This window comes from Vulpes lagopus, chromosome 3 (assembly GCF_018345385.1).
Source record: "Vulpes lagopus strain Blue_001 chromosome 3, ASM1834538v1, whole genome shotgun sequence".
Lineage (NCBI taxonomy): Eukaryota > Metazoa > Chordata > Mammalia > Carnivora > Canidae > Vulpes > Vulpes lagopus.
In genome coordinates, this window is record NC_054826.1 from 45,707,119 (window position 1) to 45,726,547 (window position 19,429).

The 19,429-nt window shown below is 43.7% G+C and overlaps 1 protein-coding gene across 1 annotated transcript in view; it reads right to left on the reverse strand.

Moving 5' to 3' along the window:
• The window catches only part of SLIT3 (slit guidance ligand 3), a 589,537-nt gene that overhangs the window by 438,052 nt on the left and 132,056 nt on the right, over window positions 1-19,429 (reverse strand). The gene's annotated exons all lie outside the window — the stretch shown is intronic.

Here is a 19,429-nt window from a genome sequence, read left to right on the forward strand (position 1 = left end):
CTAGTAGGTCTTGGGTAAGAAATTCAGAGACATGCACTTCACAGAGACCCTCAAGCTCCCCCTTCCATCCTTCCAAGAGCAAACCTTCACACAGAGGCCCACCTCTATCTAGGGCTGTAGCAACCACAAAGAACAGGAGGGAGGGAAGGTAGGTGAGGGTGAGGTACAATCAAGAGAGCAATTCAGGGCTGTTCGTTCAGGTCTGGGGAAGATACTGGTTAAAAGGGAGAACTATTTCTGAGGGATGGTACCAGTTGGAAGAATCACACAAGCCAAAGGTTAAGTCCAACCATGACCCTCCCCCACTCATAAAATTAGTGGTTCCCACTGCCTTCAAGTCAAGTATAAAACCCTTTGGATCTGGCCACCACCCTCCAGCAGGAAACCCTACCCTAGAATCCCAGCTCCCTTGTGTCATCTTCATGCCCTGGACAAACTGATCCTCATGCAATGTCACAAACAACCTCAACTTTTTCCTTTTACTATGAATTTGATGCATTTTTTTTCCTTTTATTTCTGCTTTTTGGTCAGAATCTGATCCATCCTTCAAGATTCAGCTCAATGCCATCTGCTCCAAGAAGCCTTCACTATTCCCTGAGCTCCCTCCCTTTCTCCCTCCCTCTCTCCCTCCCTCTCACATACACACACACATACTCTTACACTCTCACACACACTCAAATAGAAATAGATCTAAGTCTACCCCAATCTCATCCCCCAATTCTCATCACAGAACTGGATATGAAGACACACTGCTTCCTATACTGTCAAATACACAAACAAAAGACAAAAATCCACTGCCACAAAGCTGAGTTTAGGATCTTACATTCCTCTACTCTAACCCTCCCCACTTTGGAAAAGGTTTTGTCCAGGCCACAGAGACCGCTAAAAAAATTAATAAAGTTAGGTCATGAGTGCGCATAACTCTATGGTAAATGACCATCCATTGCATATTCACTGTGGATATAAACTAAAACTTAACCAGTTAACCTTATTTATACTCTGGATGGAGCCTTCTCTTTTAATAAAACAGAATCCGTTAAGGATTATAAACAAACAGTGTTTTATGAACTAAAACTGCAGTGCACTAGTCACTCAAGGGCAAAAACTGGGCTCTGGAAGGCTCAGCCAGCTATAAATAAAGATAAGGCCCTGCCAGGCATGGGCTTGGGCAGAGTGATTGCTGATTCCATAATCAGCTTCCCCCCTCCTCCTTCACATCCACAAATCACTTGGGTGTTGGGTCACTGCCCACTGGATTCAGCCCAGAGACAGAGAGAAATGGCAAAGCAGGTCATTAGCTCTGAGACTGAGTATAAACTGGGATTCATGAAGCATCTAGGTCCTCAGTCAAACTCCGGCACCCTCATCCTCTCGTCTCATGTGACTAGACTAGTCACGGCAGGAGCATCAGCAGATTGAGCCTGGGCTACACTCTGGACGTGGGCCCTCATCAGGTCTGTCTCTGCTAAACTGCCTTGGGAGTTTAGATTTAGATTGGGACACCTTGCTCCCATCTCCCAATGCCCACCCCCCAATCCCCAAGGCTGTGGTGATTCATCCTAGTGTGAGGCACATATGCTAAGCATTGTTGCTACAGCCCATATCAGGGGTTGTTCACATTGGAGCTGGAAGAGGACAACCCATTCCAGGTTGGTTACCTGATGGAAGAACATGTCTTTGGAACTACCAGAGACCACCTTTCTTGCTACATGAAGAAATCCAATCCACAATGAAAATACCCTGTGGTACCACAGAGACCCTGAAGTCCCCCCTCGCTTCCAAGAGCAAACTTTGACACAGAGGTCTACCTCCATCTGGGGCTGTAGCAACCACAAAAACCAGGAGGGGGAGATGTACATGGCACTGTTTATTTGTCCAAACCCACAGAATGTACACTACCAGGAGTGAACTCTAACATAAACTGTGGGCTTTGAGTGATCATGATGTATCAGTATAAATGCATTGGCTATAACAAACGTCCTACTCTGGTGAGGGATGTTGACCACAGGAGAGGCTGTGCATATGTAGGGGCAGGGGCTTACTTTCTTTACTTGCCTATCAAGTTTGCTATAAAACTAAAGCTTCTCTAAAAAAAATAAAGTCTTAAAAAAAAAAAGACTACTCGCCTCAGGGAGAATGAAACTGTGATGCAGAAAGAACTAGAGAGGAAAACAGGTAACTTCTAATACCCAGTAGGTCCTCATTTTTGTGTAAATCATGTTCCTGCATTTTATCCTAAAGAATCCTTATTAACCATACTTTTGGTAACAATATCATCTATTGAACAATATCATCTGACTAGTTGTCAGACATTGCAATAAGTCATTGAGTGCTAATAATATTTTACTATTATTACTATTTATTCAGGGCTTACAGTTTGCTAAGGGCTTTCCATGATTGCTGCATCCAATCCAAACACCACCAGAGAAACAGACATTCTTACCTTCATTTTGTGAATGTAGAAACTGAGACTTAAAGTTAAGTATCTTTTTCAAGGTTATAAGGCTAGTGATCAGTAGAACCAGGATATAAACTCAATGACACCAAAACCCATGCCCCCACCCCCACAGTAACCCCCATACTACCTTGCTGCAAATTTTATTTGCATTAACAATATATAGGCGTGTGTGTGTGTGTGTGTGTGTGTGTGTGTGTGACAGAGAGAGACAGAGAGACAGAGACGGGTGGAGAGGGGGAAGGTTCACAACAGGCAGGATCACATGGGTCCATGGTAAGAAGTGGGGTGATAATACAGAAATACCAAAGCAGAAGGCCCTATTATCTCACATGGCTCACATTAAATGGTGTCATTAAGACTCAGTCTGTGATTCCAGTCTTGACTCCATCTGCTTCAAAGGAATAGACCAGTGCCTGGCAGGAGTTTGCTAAACACTGTTGCACAAATAACGCCTCACATAGCTATTCTTTTTCTTTATTCTCATAAGTGCTCTAGGGTGTAGGCAGAGAAGGCAATACCATTTTTATGTCACAGATAGGAAAACTGAGGTCCGCAAACCTATCCAGCTTCTTCCCTTTATCTTGTGACACTAATCCCCACCCCCTACCTCTGTGCTGCAGTCCACTGACCTGTAGTTTTCCTTCTTTGAAAGTGTCACATCCACTTTTGTCTCGAGGCCTTTGTACCTGTTCTTCCCTGGGAGACTAGAATACTCTCTTTCCCACATGACCTGGCTGAGTTCCACTCCTGTTCTCAGCTCAGAAGTCCCTTTCTTGAGGTCATCTTCTTTGACCACTTTGATGCATTCAGTTTCAGTGCCCATTGCCCCATTCTTGCATGGCATGTTCCACCGCTTCTAATGATGTATCTGGGTTATTATCTCATTAACATCCTGCTGGCCCATTTGACTATAAATGCCTAAAGGCATGGAGCATGCTTGTTGCGCTCAGCATCGCATCTCAGGAATCTAGCACGGTGTCTGGAATGCTCTCAACAAACGTTTGATGAATGACAAAGGAAGAAACGGATGTGTGTCTAGGATGACATTGAAATAAGAAGTACTCCTAACTTGTAAAAGTCTCGAGAAGGGGATAGGTCTCTTCGAAAAGCCATGTCCACCACAAAAGGCCTCAGGCCATTGATGTAGGCCCAGGCCTTCTAGCCAACTTCTATGGCAGGAGAAGGTCCGCTGGCCAATAGCCTCATATCAAAGACCTGTAAGAGAGTAAGTCTCGTACCCTCAAACAACCAGCTTGGTGTGAACTGATAAAAGAAAAGTCAAAAAGGAAAGTGTTGCCTGCCTAGGACATAAGCTCCTTTAATCTGCCAGGGAACACCTTTTACATCCAGCTGACTATGTTTAACCATGGGCTTTTTGTCCTCGCCTGATAATTACTGCCTTTTAAAACCCAGTCACAAAATTAATTGCCCCTTAATGAAGCAGGGTAGCAATTAAGGGCAGTGAACCTTGTGAGGAAGGAGAAACACACATTTGTTTGAGGTATATCGTCAAGAGCCCAACTTTGGAGGCATCATCATTATGGTTGTAAATATTTTCCAAGGCTGTGTGACACCTCCTTAGACCCAATCGGAACTGCCAGGCTCTGGAGAAATCCATGTTCCTTCAGAGTTAATTGGAGTCCCCTTTGGAGCTTCCTGTCTCCTGGACTAGAAAGGAAATACAATTTATGATCGTTCGATGCTACTAGGTCTGCTAGGAAGCCACTGCACTGCATGTCAGCTTCTCCCCCAACAACACTGCTCATAAACGTGCAGATGCCAGAGAAGCTCAAAGCTACAGGCAGAGCCCATGGACCTCACTTGATGTGGTTAGGTTCTCTGCGTAAAAACAAGCACACCTAGGTTATCGGCCTTGTGGTAAGGCAGCCACAAAGAAGTTCATCATAACCAAGTGGCCAGGCCACATTGGTTGGGCTCCCCGTTACCCTTTAGCAGAGCTAATCACTTTACAGGGCTGAGAAAGAAGGAGATGGGTAAACCTACATACTCTTAGTCTGGCCCTGCCATTCTCTGGGCTCTGGAATGATGCTCATGTCTCAAAGGTGAAGTTGACAATGATGATAACACCAGCACGACCACCAACAGAAAGAGTAATAGCTAGCACATATCAAGAACCTACTATGTGCCAAACATTTTAATTCAACTATAACAATCCCACCAGGAATGTGTCACTCCAATTTACCCTGCAGAGAAGACTGAAGCACAGAGAAATTGAGTGACTCTTTCGCGGACACGTAGCTAAGGGGTAGAACCAGAACACAAATCCAGGCATTTGCTCCTGACAAACTGTATTCCCTCCCAAGCATAGGCCAGTGCTGCTGTAAGACAGCAACGATGCAGTGGTTGGCCCATGGTCTAATTGATGGCAGTCTGTCTTTCAGGCAAGGGGGCTGACTGCACCAATGGAGCCCAGTGCTTTCTCCCAACCTTGCTCCCCGCCAGGACTCTGCCAGCTGCAGGGCCTTAATCACCTCATTTTCACTGGTTCTGGTTGATGACAATGGCTTGAAGTTCAAGGCCTTCTATGAGCCACCTACCTCTAGCCATCCTCCTGCCCTTCACGTCTCCTCCTCTGCCACCTGCTCAGACCACCCCAGCACCTCCTGCCTCCAAGGCCACCTGCAAAACTTTCTCCAACTGGGATGTTCTCCCTGCTTCTGTCCACATGTGTAAGTTCTTCTGAACCCAACTGGTGCACTCCCCCCGTCTTATGATGCTTCTGCCAAACCCAGCTCAAAGACCCCTTCCTCCTTGAAACCTCTGTGACCGTGGGCCTTCTCAGGCCTTACTTGGTACATAAATTTGCCAAGCTGGTATATACATATATTTTAACTCATGACCTCATTATATTACCTTTTTGTGCAACAGAAAACAGAATCCTTAAGCTGCCACTGACTAGCTGTGTGACCTTGGGCAAGTTGTTTAACTTCTGTGTGCCTTAGTTTCCTAGACTGTTACATGAAGATAATGTTACACCTTCCTCACAGAGGTGTTTGACGTTAATGTAGGGGACTACTTTCCCTAGTGCCTGGCTCATATATGTCAGTTGTTAACTTTCTATCTCACTGGACTGTTGCTCCTTGAGCATGGAACCGTGTCTGATGCTCATGGGCAGTATGACTAGCAAGTACATATCTACCTGTGGACTAGTTTGTGAATGAGCCTAGCTCCCTATTGCTTCATTTGGAACTGCTTTGGAGGTGCCAGACTGGGAGTGTGGATAGACCTGGAGCCGCCTGCTTCTTAGTGTTGGGTGTCTGGTCTAGCTTGCTCCAAGTCCAGTGTCCCTAGGCCTTGGATATCTAAGGCCTGGAGTCTTCTTGTTGCTGATTCACCACATACTCCAGCCTAGGCAAGCAGAGCTGTTTGCCTTTCCCTCTGCCTCCATGTCTCCCCTGCCTCACACAGGGTTGGTGCCTTGTACTCCTCAAGCCAAAGGAAGCCTTTAGACTTCTTAGAAAAAAGATCCTAAGCCAATATATCCTGTTTTTGCAAAGTCAGGATAGAAATAGAAAGAGACATGGGTCAGCAGTTTTGGAAGCCTCTTGCACCCAGATTCCTATCTATGCTCCTGTTTCCACACAGCTTCAAGCTCTGGGGACTTCCAGAGACTTTCAAGCCTTCGTCACTATTGCTGCTTCTGTTCAGGGTCAGAATCATTCAGGTATGTTTTGATGCTTCTGGAAAAGCCCCGTGAGTTCTGAACACTGAAGACATCCCCAACAGCCAGCACTGGGCCTGTATTTAACGAATTTCACTTTGCAAAATGCTCCAGCTACACACATGCTTGGGCTGCCGCTGCTGCTCAGCTTCTCTTTTTAAAAGGCCAGAGAGGAAATAAAAATGAATGATGACGGAATGTCCACATGGGTAGAAAAACAGAATAGCCTGAAAGCTCCAGGGCAGGAACTGACACAATTTAATTAACTATTTGGAATAAACATGTTTGGTGCCGCTAGCAGAGCTGTTTGTTTGCCTTCACAAAATAATGCTCTTAATAAGTCTGAGATTAAACCTTCTGGAGATTAATTAAATGCAACACCTTGACTTGAAATGTTAGGAATGGCCAGGAAGGCACAATATTTTCTTTGCACATTGTTCAGTGGCTGTTGTCATCTTGCATAAATAGTTCCTGGCCTCTGTTAGGTGTTGTATAAAAATTGTCACTGATTGTGATTTGGCATTGGTGTGCTATATAAAATGCTTATTTCTTAAATAGTCTAATAAACACCAACAAAATAGGATGGATCAAATTTAAACTGTGACAGAAGAACTGACATACTTCATTATATCTTAAAAGTCATTAAGTTGCTCTCCAAGGCAGATCAGTGAGTGACATTTGTGACTAACAGTGTCATTTAAAAAAAAAATCAAAATAAGCATAATATCTGTCACTTATTAAAAAGCTTCTATATCCTAGACATTATACTCACTATACATCTACTATCTACAGAAGTCCTTTAAAGGAGTATCCTCAGTCCCATTTATTTTCTTTTTTTCAAGTAATTTTTAAACCCAATCTGGTCCTTGAACTCACAACCCCAAGATCAAGAGTCCTAGGCTCTACCAACTGAGCCAGCCAGGTACCTTTCATCAGTCCCATTTTATAGAGGAGAAAACAGGTTCAGAAAAGTTACATGACCTCAATATCTACATAGCTGGTAATGGAGGGAGCTGGGATTTGAAGCCAGATCTCTCTATCTCTGAAATCTACAGCCACTAACCATCTAACCTCCTAAAACAGAAGAAAGAAACACAACCTGGGAAATTCTAATCACACACTAATTACATGATTAATTAAGAGGAAATGATACTAACAGATTTTATTTGATTGCTTACAGAAAGACATTCTGTACTCAGTGATTGTTTGAGGGTAAAATCATTGTAAACGGTCTTGTTAGATAGAGCCTAACCTCACAAAGGAATGCAATGTGGGCTTTTTTAGTCATGTAGTAAGAATTCTTTATTAATTCCAGCTCCCAAATTTTGTTCCCATCATCGCACTGCAGCCTGGCTCTTCCCTATGAGGCTTCTGTAATTACTGACTTGACTCTTCAGCCTATCAGTTAGGGCACCCAGACCCCAGAGACCCCTGGGGCACCCTCTAGTGGCTATCAGCACAAAACCGCAGAATCAAGACACTGGGAGCTTCCACAAACCAAGGGGCCACCCTTCAACATCTTTCTCTTGTGCCTGTGAAAGCAAAGAAGGGCAAATTACCAGATAGTGCACAACCTGATGGACCAAGCACGTGAATAATGTAGAATGATATTTTAAATCTGGTTTCACGATGATGCGGCAAACTAGGAAGATCTAGGGGTGCTCTCTCGATCATTAAGCTCCAACAGATTCTTCATTCCCCAGTCAGGAAGGATTACTGTAGGTGGCCCTATATCAACAGGAATTTGAGCATGCTTTGTACAACCAAGCACTGGGTGGCTACAGCAGGATGGACATCAGGATGGACAAGAGTTCCTAACTTGTTGATTCCCCTGCATGCCAGGGAGGATGCCAAGAGCTTTAACACACCTCATCTTACCATTCCTGCTTCACACATGAAGAAACTGAGGCTCCAGAGGATAAAGTAATTCACCCATGACCAAGTAGCCAAGGGGAGAATTCCAACCCTAGCAGCTACATGCCCAAACCAAGTTCCTCTCCATCATATTTTGATGTGCAATCAGATACTGTAAATATTCCTTATACAAGCAACAAATAAATAATTGGTTTCTGTTCTATAAAGCCTTCTGCAAATTAGCAAGGGCTTTTCTGATTTTTTCTTCCATATCCTGTTGTATTCAAGACCTCAAAGTTAATTACTATACCAGACACTCCACAGCAGAGATAAACATCAGGCACCCTTGTCCTGTGTGTCTGCCATTATGATCTGGCCCAGGCGAGGCCCACAAACAGCTAATGAGGTTAAATATAAAGTAAGATAAAGATAAAGCCGTGAGGCTGTGCAGGTTCTCAGGGACAAGCAGATGACACTTGGGTCTAAACAAAGGTCTAAATAAGGAAGAGAAAATGGCCTCTGTCCAGGCTGGGAATAAGGGACAATTTCCCATCCTACTTCTCTCTCTCTCTCTCTCTCTCTCTCTCTCTCTCTCACACACACACACACACACACACACATGCACGCACACACCCCCACCTTTCTCAGTTACATGTGTGAGCATATACACATACCACATGCATGTACAACTTCCCTCAATCATACATACACACAAACACACACACACACACACACACACACACATACACGCCCATCTCACATAGGGATGTACGAATTTTGGTTGGAGTATCCACTCTAGTACCTCTTTGCCTTACTGAGGCACAATGATATAGAGGGTGAGAGGGCTGACCTGGGAATCAGGTGATTGTGGCTTTGGGAACAGATAATTTGAAAACACAAAAGAGGTGCTAGAAATATCTACTGAAATTAAGTCCTCAGCAATCTGTGCAAAGGAAAATTCAAACTTCCCTTCCCCTAGGAGAGAGGGCCACTAAGCATCTTGTGGCTGGACTTCCAGACATGAGAGGACTGAGCCGTGGAAAAAATGTCAGAAACATAACCTGGGACTTGGCAGGCCAGGAACTGGGGCTAGGAGTGAGGGAGAGAGGCTCAGTGTAAGGGACACCGAGATCAAGGTTTGGAACAAAAGCAGCAATGATCCCTGCCTCCTGTTGAGCCCAGGCTCCTGGCCTGGCTGGGGCCCTCTCTCTTAGCACAGCAGGTGGTCATCTATCAAGTGCACATCATTGGTGGACTGAGAATGCACTTCTCTCTACTACATTATTATTATCATCAGGGGCCTTTGGCTGGAATATATGATCTATAACTTACAGTATAATCCCAGCACATGCACATTTAAATTGGACAAATTCAACTACATGCATTTGTGACAGAGAAGAAGAGAAGGGCAGTGACTAGCATTGTTAGCCACCACACAGCTCTGAAGGCAAAAGCCCCTAGTGAGTGTGGACCAAGGACTCATACCTGCCCTTGTGCACAGTCTCAGCTTCTACTTGATTCTCCTGTGTGGGTATTTCAGCAGGCTGGTCATTAAGAAACTCTCCCTTCTTTATAAAATGCAAGTCAACTACAGCACCTGGCAGTCCACTGAAGAAACTCATCTTTGCCAACTACAGAGGGCAAGCTGGCCAGGCACCACATTTGAGGGCGACTTGCATTATTTTTCAGGGTAATTTTGACTCTACATCATTACTTTTGCTTTATGTGCTGAGTGTAGGGACTGAGAGTCTCAAGGCAGGGTCTCCTGTGGAGTGGTGTGGACGTGTGATGTGATCTTCAAGATTCTCATCAAAACAGTGGGAGTAATAGGCCTGTGCTGTCACGGATATAAAATCTGTCCATCTGTTCTGAAAACCACATTCACAAATACAGGGAATAATTATTTCCTTCTCTGACACTGTTGGTGTCCCAGTCTCAGGCTAAAGAGAGGGGGTGGGATGGCTATGATGACAGCCAACCCCTGCATGTCACATTCCCAGAGCATAGCAACAGGCACTCCCACCCCAACCCACGGGAGCAGCCCGGGGCTGCCCCCAAATTAAGTATTAGCCTGGTTTAGCTATGAGCCATTCTCAGCTTCATGGTCTCCAGAAGGGTAGCACTTTCCCTTTTTCAGGTTAAAAGCATTCTAAAAATACCTTCAGAAGGCGCTGAGGTCCCCACAGCCTTTCCTGCTCTGATTTCAATCCAGTTCACATCTCCTATGGCGTGTGTCTGGATAAGACATCACTTTTGCTGATGTGGGCCAGGTTTCAGAATTCACAGCTGAATGCTGACAAGCTGCCTCAAACCAAGTTACATGGCCCACCCCTCTCTCCATTTGGGCCCAGGAGGAGGGCAGGAGGACCTGCAACCCCTCTGAGTCAGAGCAGGTTTCCAGTATTTGGCAAATGGACAATGATTTTTCTCTCCCTGAACAACCCCTCAAGTCCAAAAACTTCATTTCCAACTTCCAGACTTTACAAAGCAATGGAAATTATATTGGGCAGTTTACAGGCCCCTTTGTAGAATTCCCATTCTCTCAACAAATATTATATCCTGTAAAGTGTGGCAGCAGAAGACAGTGTTTTATTTGTGTGAGCGGCTAGGTGGTATTGCAACACCCAGGTCTGCTGTTTTCCTATCTCCAGTAACAAACTGTCAGACAATATTCAAATACTTGGCATTTTTTTTTTTTTTTTTTTGGAAACGCCCAGGCCTGGGTTTTCTCTCTGGCTCCAGGACAGGCTGTGTGTCAGGCAGAGCTTGCTTGCATTCTGCCTGGGGTGGGGGGGGGGGGGGGGTTGTCCTGAATCAATACTAGGAGTTAATTATCACTTGAGCAGAGAGGATTTTGGGACCTCTGCCTCCCATGCTGGGACTCTCCCTCATCAAGCCGGCTTTGGCTGTGGTTCTAACCCTGACCTTTCAAATCTGATTCTGCCTTCAGTCTCTACTTCAGACTTTGGTTCTGGTTATTGGTTCCAGACATATTCCTCTGGCCTCACCCCATCGAAATGGACTATGTGGCACCTGAGCCTCTTCACTTGTGGGTCCTGCCTCTGAACCCTACCCACCCAGCCGAGACCTTGAAAAACTCCCCTGATGCTGCCAGCCCTTCCAGATTTCTGGGAAACACAGACTCCTGACTTCAGCCTTTGTTCCACTCCCATTACTCCTAATTGTAACTCCCCATGCTGACAGCTCCTTGGCATTACCTGAAGCCACATTCTCTACTTCCTGGGTTCTTCCCGTTGTCATCACCTACATTTTGCCCCTTCTGCTTATTCCTTGAGTTCTACATCCAGCCTCTGCCTGTCTGTCTCATGCAATGCCAGGAACGGGGCTGTCCTGAAAGAGGTTGCCTAGTTTCTGGGGTTAGACTACTGACTTCAAATGCCAGCACCAGAGCTTTGTTGGCTGTGCAATCATATACAGGTTCATTAATTACTCTGTGCCTCCTTTCCTCACTGGAAAGTCAAAATAGCCTCATGGAGATGTTGAGGGAATTAAAGATGAAAATGAATATTGTGCACTTGTAAGTGCACAATAAATATTAGCTATTATACTAATTATGTGGTGTTGACATTTGGGAATTCTAAATTTATTATGAAAGCTGCAGCGGGATCCCTGGGTGGCTCAGCGGTTTAGTGTCTGCCTTCGGCCAGGGCGTGGTCCTAGAGTCTGGGTCGAGTCCCACATCAGGCTCCCTGCATGGAGCCTGCTTCTCCCTCTGCCTGTGTCTCTGCCATTCTCTCTCTCTCTGTATGTCTCTCATGAATAAATAAAATAAAATCTTCAAAAAAAAATAAAAAAAAGAAAGAAAGAAAGAAAGAAAGAAAGAAAGAAAGAAAGAAAGAAATCTGTAGCAAATTGAGAATGAGAATCACAGAAAATGAACATGACTAGTTAAAATGTTTCTTTTGAATGTACAAGCTAACCAAGGCTTTTCCAAATTAACCTTCAAAACCATCTTACCCCAAGCCATTTTGGGGGCCTAACTCATGGCAAAAAGAATGCTTTAGCTAGGAACTTTAAAAGAGGAAGTTATCTAAAAATCAGCTCTAAAGATCAAGACATTTTAGACTACTAACTTCAAATAAGATGTGGCTAAACTAGTTTAATATCCCTGCGCGGTTGCAGTTTTTGGTAACCTAGTGTTGCTGGCTGGTGCTTGAGGTTTTGAACCTTGTGTCTGTGAGTCAGATAAGAACTAATTTACAAAAAGCACATCCACATATTTGCCTCGACAAAAGGACAATTCACTCAAGTCTTCCCTATCAATGTAGTCAGCTTTCGGAGGTTGCATTCCTACTCAGACAAAGCAAGACTGTTCCAACTGCTGTCAACACCTCACGGTCTGCAACTGATAGCAATCAGAGCCCTTCTCCTGGCCCCAGTTACGTTCATATAATGCAACATCATAAACAATTTGGATCTGAAATTAACATATTGAAAACCCACAAGCTGCTAAGGTAGAAACCTTTTGTCTTAGGCTGAAATCAAATCATTGATTTGGTCCTTAAATGAGCAGATGTTTCGATTCTAACATGGATACAGGGCTGCAACTACAAAGGTAGGAGGAAGACATGATGCTTAGTCTTCCCATCAGTGGGGTGAGCCTGTACCCCCGTTCAACTTGGGGAACTTGATTCTTTGTGGGAAACCTATGGCAGAGTCTTGGGACCTTTCCTTTCTTTTAAAATAAGGGTTTGCAGAAGACATGGATCTGATTAAGACATCAGTAGCTAATTCCCCAAGTGACAGATGCAAATTAGTGTTGCCTTTTATGGAGCAACAGAGGTGTGCATAGACGGGGAGAGAGTTTGGCTGTGCATCTTGGTTATTAGAAGGCCATCGTGACTCCTCTTCAAAAATTTTAAACCCTCAACCTTATCTATGGCAGCATATTTCCTACTAGATTTCTCCATAGGACACCAGCCTCCATCAACACCTTGTGACAAAATGGATCCATGACTGAGTAAATCTGGGAAACACGGCAGATTTTACAATGCACATCAGCACATTTAAGGTTCTTAGAAGTCCCACGATAAAGAAATGTATTTAACTTATATTAACCTTGGATTTCTCCAATGTTTTTGACCATAGACCTTTGTAATTTACTAGCCCATAGAAACTTCAGGAAATATTCCAGGAAATGCCACACTTATTATTAGTCACCTAGTTCATTCTTCTGACTGCTAAAGGGAACACCAACAATTCTCACCCCAGCTCATTCCATCCTGATAGAGTAAGAATTCAATACAATGGTAAAGGGAATACTCTGAAAACATGGTTTCCTTTAAGATGGTTGCCTTACAGAAAGCCACAACACATGTGTGTACACACACACACATACACGGTCAAGCAACATCCAATTTAGTGGCCCTTATGACCTGAATTGAGGATACCCTGGCTGATTCCCACACCCAGTGGCTACTATAATAAATGTCCTGCTCAGCCTGTCAAGTCTTCCTGCTCCAGCAGCCTGGTCCTGGTACCAGCAGGAGGAGAAGAATTTCTGGGCTGTGGAGGTGGAGAGTCCCATTTCAACCCTTTTTTTTTTTTTTTTTGGTCCTTCTTTGCCCTGTTTTAGCCTGTTTTCTCCCATTGAGAGCAGCTTTTCATCAAGAGTTAAGTAGAATGCACCTTACATTTCATTTCTGATGGGCACCAAATAGAATCTTTTTTTTTTTTTTTTTAAGATTTGTTTTATTTGACAGAAAGAGGGAGGGAAAGAGCACAAGCAGGGGAAGTAGCAAGCAGAAAGAGAGGGAAAGGGAGAAGCAGGCTCCCTGCTGAGCATCCCAGGACCCTGTGATCAAGACCTGAGCCAAAGGCAGATGCTTAACTGACTGAGCCACCCAGGTGCCCCCACCAAGCAGAATCTTTATTTTTCCAAGCAGAATCGTAAAAAAAAAAAAAAAAACAAAAAAAAAAAACAAAACAAAAAAAAACATAGGGTATTTAAAGATAGATTTATATGTGAACAAAGCATGGTCCAGATTATCAAAGGTCTGCTCTGCAGAACCATTGAAATAGTGGGTAAAATATTTAAAAGGCCCATTTTATAGGACTTTCCCTCCTGAGAAGCTGTAGTAGATGAAGATACTTTTCCTCTTTCTTCCCACTGAGTTTAATTTAAAGCCCTGGATACAATGTAAAACAAGTATCAGAAGACTCTAAAAGATGGATAGAAGAAGGCAGTCTGGCTAGGGACTTGGACCCCAAGAAATAGGATGGTGGTATGTCCTCTGGATTTTTTTTTTCTGCCTCACATATCCCAGACCTGGTGCTGGTAAAACCAGCAATCCCAATATGCCAATGGGCACAGACAAATAAAACCTGCTCTTCTAGTCTAAGGAACAGAAAAGAGGCAGCCTAGCAAATAAAAAACTTCTAGCTACTAACCACTTCACTCTAGCCAAACACTACAAAAAACCTGTAGCCCTACCTCCTCTAGCACTGGCTGAGTGGGGAAGTTAGATTTCTTCCTAACCTTAAGTCCTTGTTGGGTAGTATCAGATAAAGGCATGTTATCCTTGCTGAGCGGCAATGAAATTCTTCCCCATGGTATCAGTGGAGACCAAGTGGGGACCCTGTTCTTCTAGATTTACCTGGTGGTAGGTAACAGGGTAGCTCTCCCCAGTGACCTGACCACTGGAGTGGTGTCAAAGGAGTCCCAAGGAAGGTCAGTCCTTTTACCATTGCCCAGTGGTAATGAGGCTACCTCCACACCCGCTACCCTTCTGGTGGTTAGGTCATGTGGGAAGCAGTAGTAAGGTACTCTTGTCCTCCTGTCTAGATAGTATCAACGAAGTTTAGTGGGGAGCTAAAACTCCCATTCTCACCCAGCTGTAATAAGGAGCCTTCTCTTCAAGGTATCAGTGGAGCCCAAGTGGTGAATCAGGATTCATACCCCTACCTGGCAGTAATAAGGCAGTGCCAACCTCTCCCTCTACCAGAGTAACATCAGAAGCCAGCTAAAGCAAAAGACTGAAATAAGATCCAGAGTCTCATTACATAATACTCAAAGTATTCAGTTTTAATTGAAAATCACCTGTCATGCCATGAACAAGGAAAATCACAACTTAAATGAGAAAAGACAATCAAAAAAAATGCCAACTTTGGCATAGATTTTAAAGTAGCTATCATAAAAATGCTTCCATGAGGAACAAAGAACATACTTGGTACACATGAACAACTAGAAATTCTCAGCAAAGAAGCTGAAGATAAAGGAATACCCAAATGGAAATTTCAGAACTGAAAAATAAATTGATCAAAATGAAAAAGTCTGTGGGTACATTTCACAGCAGATTGGAGGGGACAGAAGGAAGAACTGATAAGCTTGAGGATAAAATAATAGAAATCTCAACAACAGAGAAAAAATAGACTGAAAAGAAATGGACAGAGCCTTAAAAATCTAAGATGTCACTGGAAGTCCAGAGGGAAAGGAAGGTGGCATGGCTGAAAAGGTACCTGAAGAAATAATGGCTGAAAACTTCTCAAATTTGGAAAAAAAGACATAAATTAATGATTCAAAAATGTGAGCAGGCTCAAACAGGGTATACAAAAAGAAATCTATGCCAAGAGACATATGTCAAATTTCTGGAAAATAAAGACAAAAAAAATCTTGAAGCAGTGAAAGAGAAACACCATCTTTCCTATGGGGGAAAAACAATTCAAATAACAGCAAATTTCTCATTAAAAACCATGGAGTCCAGAAAAAAGTGGCATAAGTTTTTTTCAAGAGATAAAACAAAAACCAAAACCCCAACTGTCAACCAGAATTCTATACAGCAAAAACATCCTTCAGAATGAATTCTCAGATGAAATAAAACTAAGGGAATTTACCACTAGCAGATACAGCCTACAAAGAAAGAAGGGTTAAAGGATTTTCTAGACAGAAAGGAAGAACATTTAAAAAGAGAGAGAGAGAGAGAACAATGAAAAGAGTAAAAGTATGAGTAACTTCATTTCCTTTTCCATTAAATTTTCTAAGTTTTGTTTGGCGGTTGAAGCAAAAATTATAACACTGGTATGCTTCTCAATGTATTTAGAGGAAATATTTAAGATGATTATTATAAGTTAGGGATGGCATAGGGACATAAATGGAAGTTATGAAGATTTCTACACTTCACTCAAACTAGTAATTGTCAACACCAGTAGAATGTGATTAGTTAAGTATGTATAATGTAATACCTAGAGGAACCACTATGGTATACAAAAAAGAGATATTCAAGACCACTATAGATGAATTAAAATGGAATTCTAAAAGAATGTTCATGTAACCCACTGTAAGACAGGAAAAAGAAGACAGAAGAAAAAGAACAAACAGACAACAGAAAATAAAATGGCAGACTGAACAAGCCAATAATCACAACAAATTGCATTAAATGTAAATGGCCTAAAAACACTTATTTAAAGACACAGATTGATGTTTTGTTTTAAAGCATGATTCAAATATATGCTAATACGATATAAGCAAAATTGTTATTTGGCTAGTTCTTTTATTTTTTTTAAATTTTTAAATTTATTTATTCATGATAGAGAGAGACAGAGACACAGGAGGCGGGAGAAGCAGGCTCAATGCCGGGAGCCCGATGTGGGATTCGATCCCGAGACTCCAGGATCGCGCCGTGGGCCAAAGGAAGGCGCTAAACCGCTGAGCCACCCAGGGATCCCTTGGCTAGTTCTTTTAAAAGGCAACTGGCAAATGTCCTTTCTTCTTGAGTCTTCCTTCCTTCTGCCTTTTAGAAGATGTAGGAGATGGACGTCATCTCTCTTAGATTATTAGTGTATGGCCACAACAAACATAGGGATAATGGAACTAAAAGCTACAGCAACCTGGCTCTTAGAGCAGAGCTGCTACACCAACTCTGGATTTCTCCATAGATTCTTAGTTCAGAGATAAATACATCTCTACATGGTTTAAACCCTGTTACTGTGGTATTTTTCTATCCCTTGCAGTTAAATCCAATCCTCGCTCATACCAAGGAGTTATATTTACTGAAAGCTACTACTGATCTATTACTGTATCAAGCCCTTCAGAGAGATTATTTTAATGAACTGAAAAGGAAAAAATACTATTTTCCCCCACTTTATAATGGTGAAGAAACTACTGCTCAGAGAGGTTAAGTGACTTGAGCCAGAGGCACGCATCTCATCTGCCTGGTGAATATGTGAGAAGGCTAACTGTAGGGCCTGATCTGTTAACCTAAACAATGTACTGTGAAATGCTGTGAAATCCCTTTAAAAAAGAGGCCTGTCTCATTTCTGCAAGGCCTAACGGACTGACTAGGGCCAGTTGTCTTTTAAGGGAACTAGGCAACCTGACTGAAAGGTTTCCTTCTATAGTCATACAGGACCATGATGAGCCCAGAGAAAGCTTTTATTAATCAGGCATTTCTACTCGACACAATCAATCAATTAATCAATCAGCGCCCTCATTCATTCAACAAGCATTTATAAAGGCTTCCTGGTACTGGGCCTTGAGATAAGCTAGAAGAATGAATTGGGTGACATGATCCTGTTCCCACAGGGGTCCCCATCTATAGGCTGGGCACTGAGCTTATTTACTCTGAAAGTGGATTTTTCCACATCTCATCACTCAGCTCCAAGCCCAACATGTCAACCAAGCAGACTATGGGGGTTCAATACAGTCCATTCTCCCAAAAGCCCTACTGTCCCAACTCCTCTTCACTTTGAGGCATCTAGGTCAAGTAACCCCTTTCATGTCTCTAACATGGCAATGGGGTCTTTGATGTCTCACCTTGCCATGAGAAGAAGAAAGGGCAGAAATGCTTCAGAGAGGGTGGCCATAAAGCTTTGAGATCACGCCAAGCCCCAGCAGCGTGGCTTGGTCTTTCCTCTACGTTCCCTGGAATAAAGAGTGGATTTTTCTAGCTTCCCTCTCACTCCCACATCTCCACCCAACTCTCTGCTCCTGGCAGTGCCGGCACTCACGTCCAGGGATAACAGTCAAAATCTCCTCCTTCTCCGACAATAAAATACAGCAACCATTTGGCATCTCAGTGTGCCCCAGTCTCCTGACCCCTGGCTGGGTCCCAGAGGATTTGTGGTCGGCTGCTAATCAGAGCCCTGGCCATAGCCATTTCCCATGACATAGCTGGAATTCTCCCACTGCCTGCCCTCTCGGCATCAGCTACCCGGCCAGGCTGAAACTATTTGCTCCCCTCCCACCCTGTCCATCACTGCCCCTTCCTTAGCTATGCCTGTGCACCCGCCTGCTGGCCAGAATCCTGAGGCCCTCAGCGGGGGGCTGCAAACCTCTCTCTGCTTTTATTACTGACCCGCAACCCACCTCCTACACTCCTTCAGCCCACAAGGCTTCTTTTAAGCACCCTCCTCCTGAGCAATGATAAACCTTGGTGCCAGAGAAGTTTAAAAAGAAACAACCACTCCCTACTAACCATATTGCTATCAGAAGGGAGGTCAAGCGTGTGATTTTCAAGCTGTGGTCATAAAACAGTTGTCTTTTCTTTGTCATTTCTGGTTAATATGCCTATGAACTAGAAAACCAGTCTCTCTCCCCTTTTAGAGGGCCTGTTCTTAGCCTATCTGGAAACAGGAAATAATTCGTGCCAATGAGGGGCCAGAGAAAATTCTACTGGATCTCTCAGAGTTGTAGAAACTCGTCTGTGGTCAGACAGTAAGTGGTAAAGCTGGGATTGGAACTTGGGTTATACTTCCCATTGTGACAGTGATTCTCAAAGCGAGGTCCCAGACCACCTAGGAACTTGATAGAAATGCAAGTTATCCAGCCACATCCAGACTTACTGACTCAGGAACCCTGGGGGTGGGTCCAGTGATGATTTAATCAGCTCTTCAGGAGAGCATGATACCCAAAGGCTGAGATGCACTATTACCACCTTCCCCTCACAGCAAGAGGAGAAGCTCCCTTCTTTCTTCCTGTCTCCTGGTAATTACAACACACACCTTTCAAACAACACACGGAAACACAGGTCTTCTGGGCACAAACTGCTGTACTAGATGCCATGGGGGCACAAAGAAGTATGAGCTTTCTACCTGCAGAGAGTATTTCTGATTATCAAGCCCAGACAAGCACGTGTACAACATCATCCAACAGTGCAGACCACACTAGAAGTCAAAAGCATCAGCATTCAGAGGTTGGGGATCCCATTCTCATGAGCTGGGACTTTAAAATGAAGTCAGTGACCTCATGGGGTCTGGCTTCTCTCCTCAGCTCCTGAGGCTGCACTAAGAATGAAATGAAATTAGGGCAACCACCTTATATGGTGGGTAGTGCACGGTACAGGTTTAGCTAATTGGCTGGGGCCATCCTTAAGATTTGTCACCAGATGCTACAGGTTTCATTGCCAAATCATGATAGAACCTTACCTAGGTGAGGGTGGGGAGATGGCACTGAGGGAGGAAGGCTTACAGAGAATGGG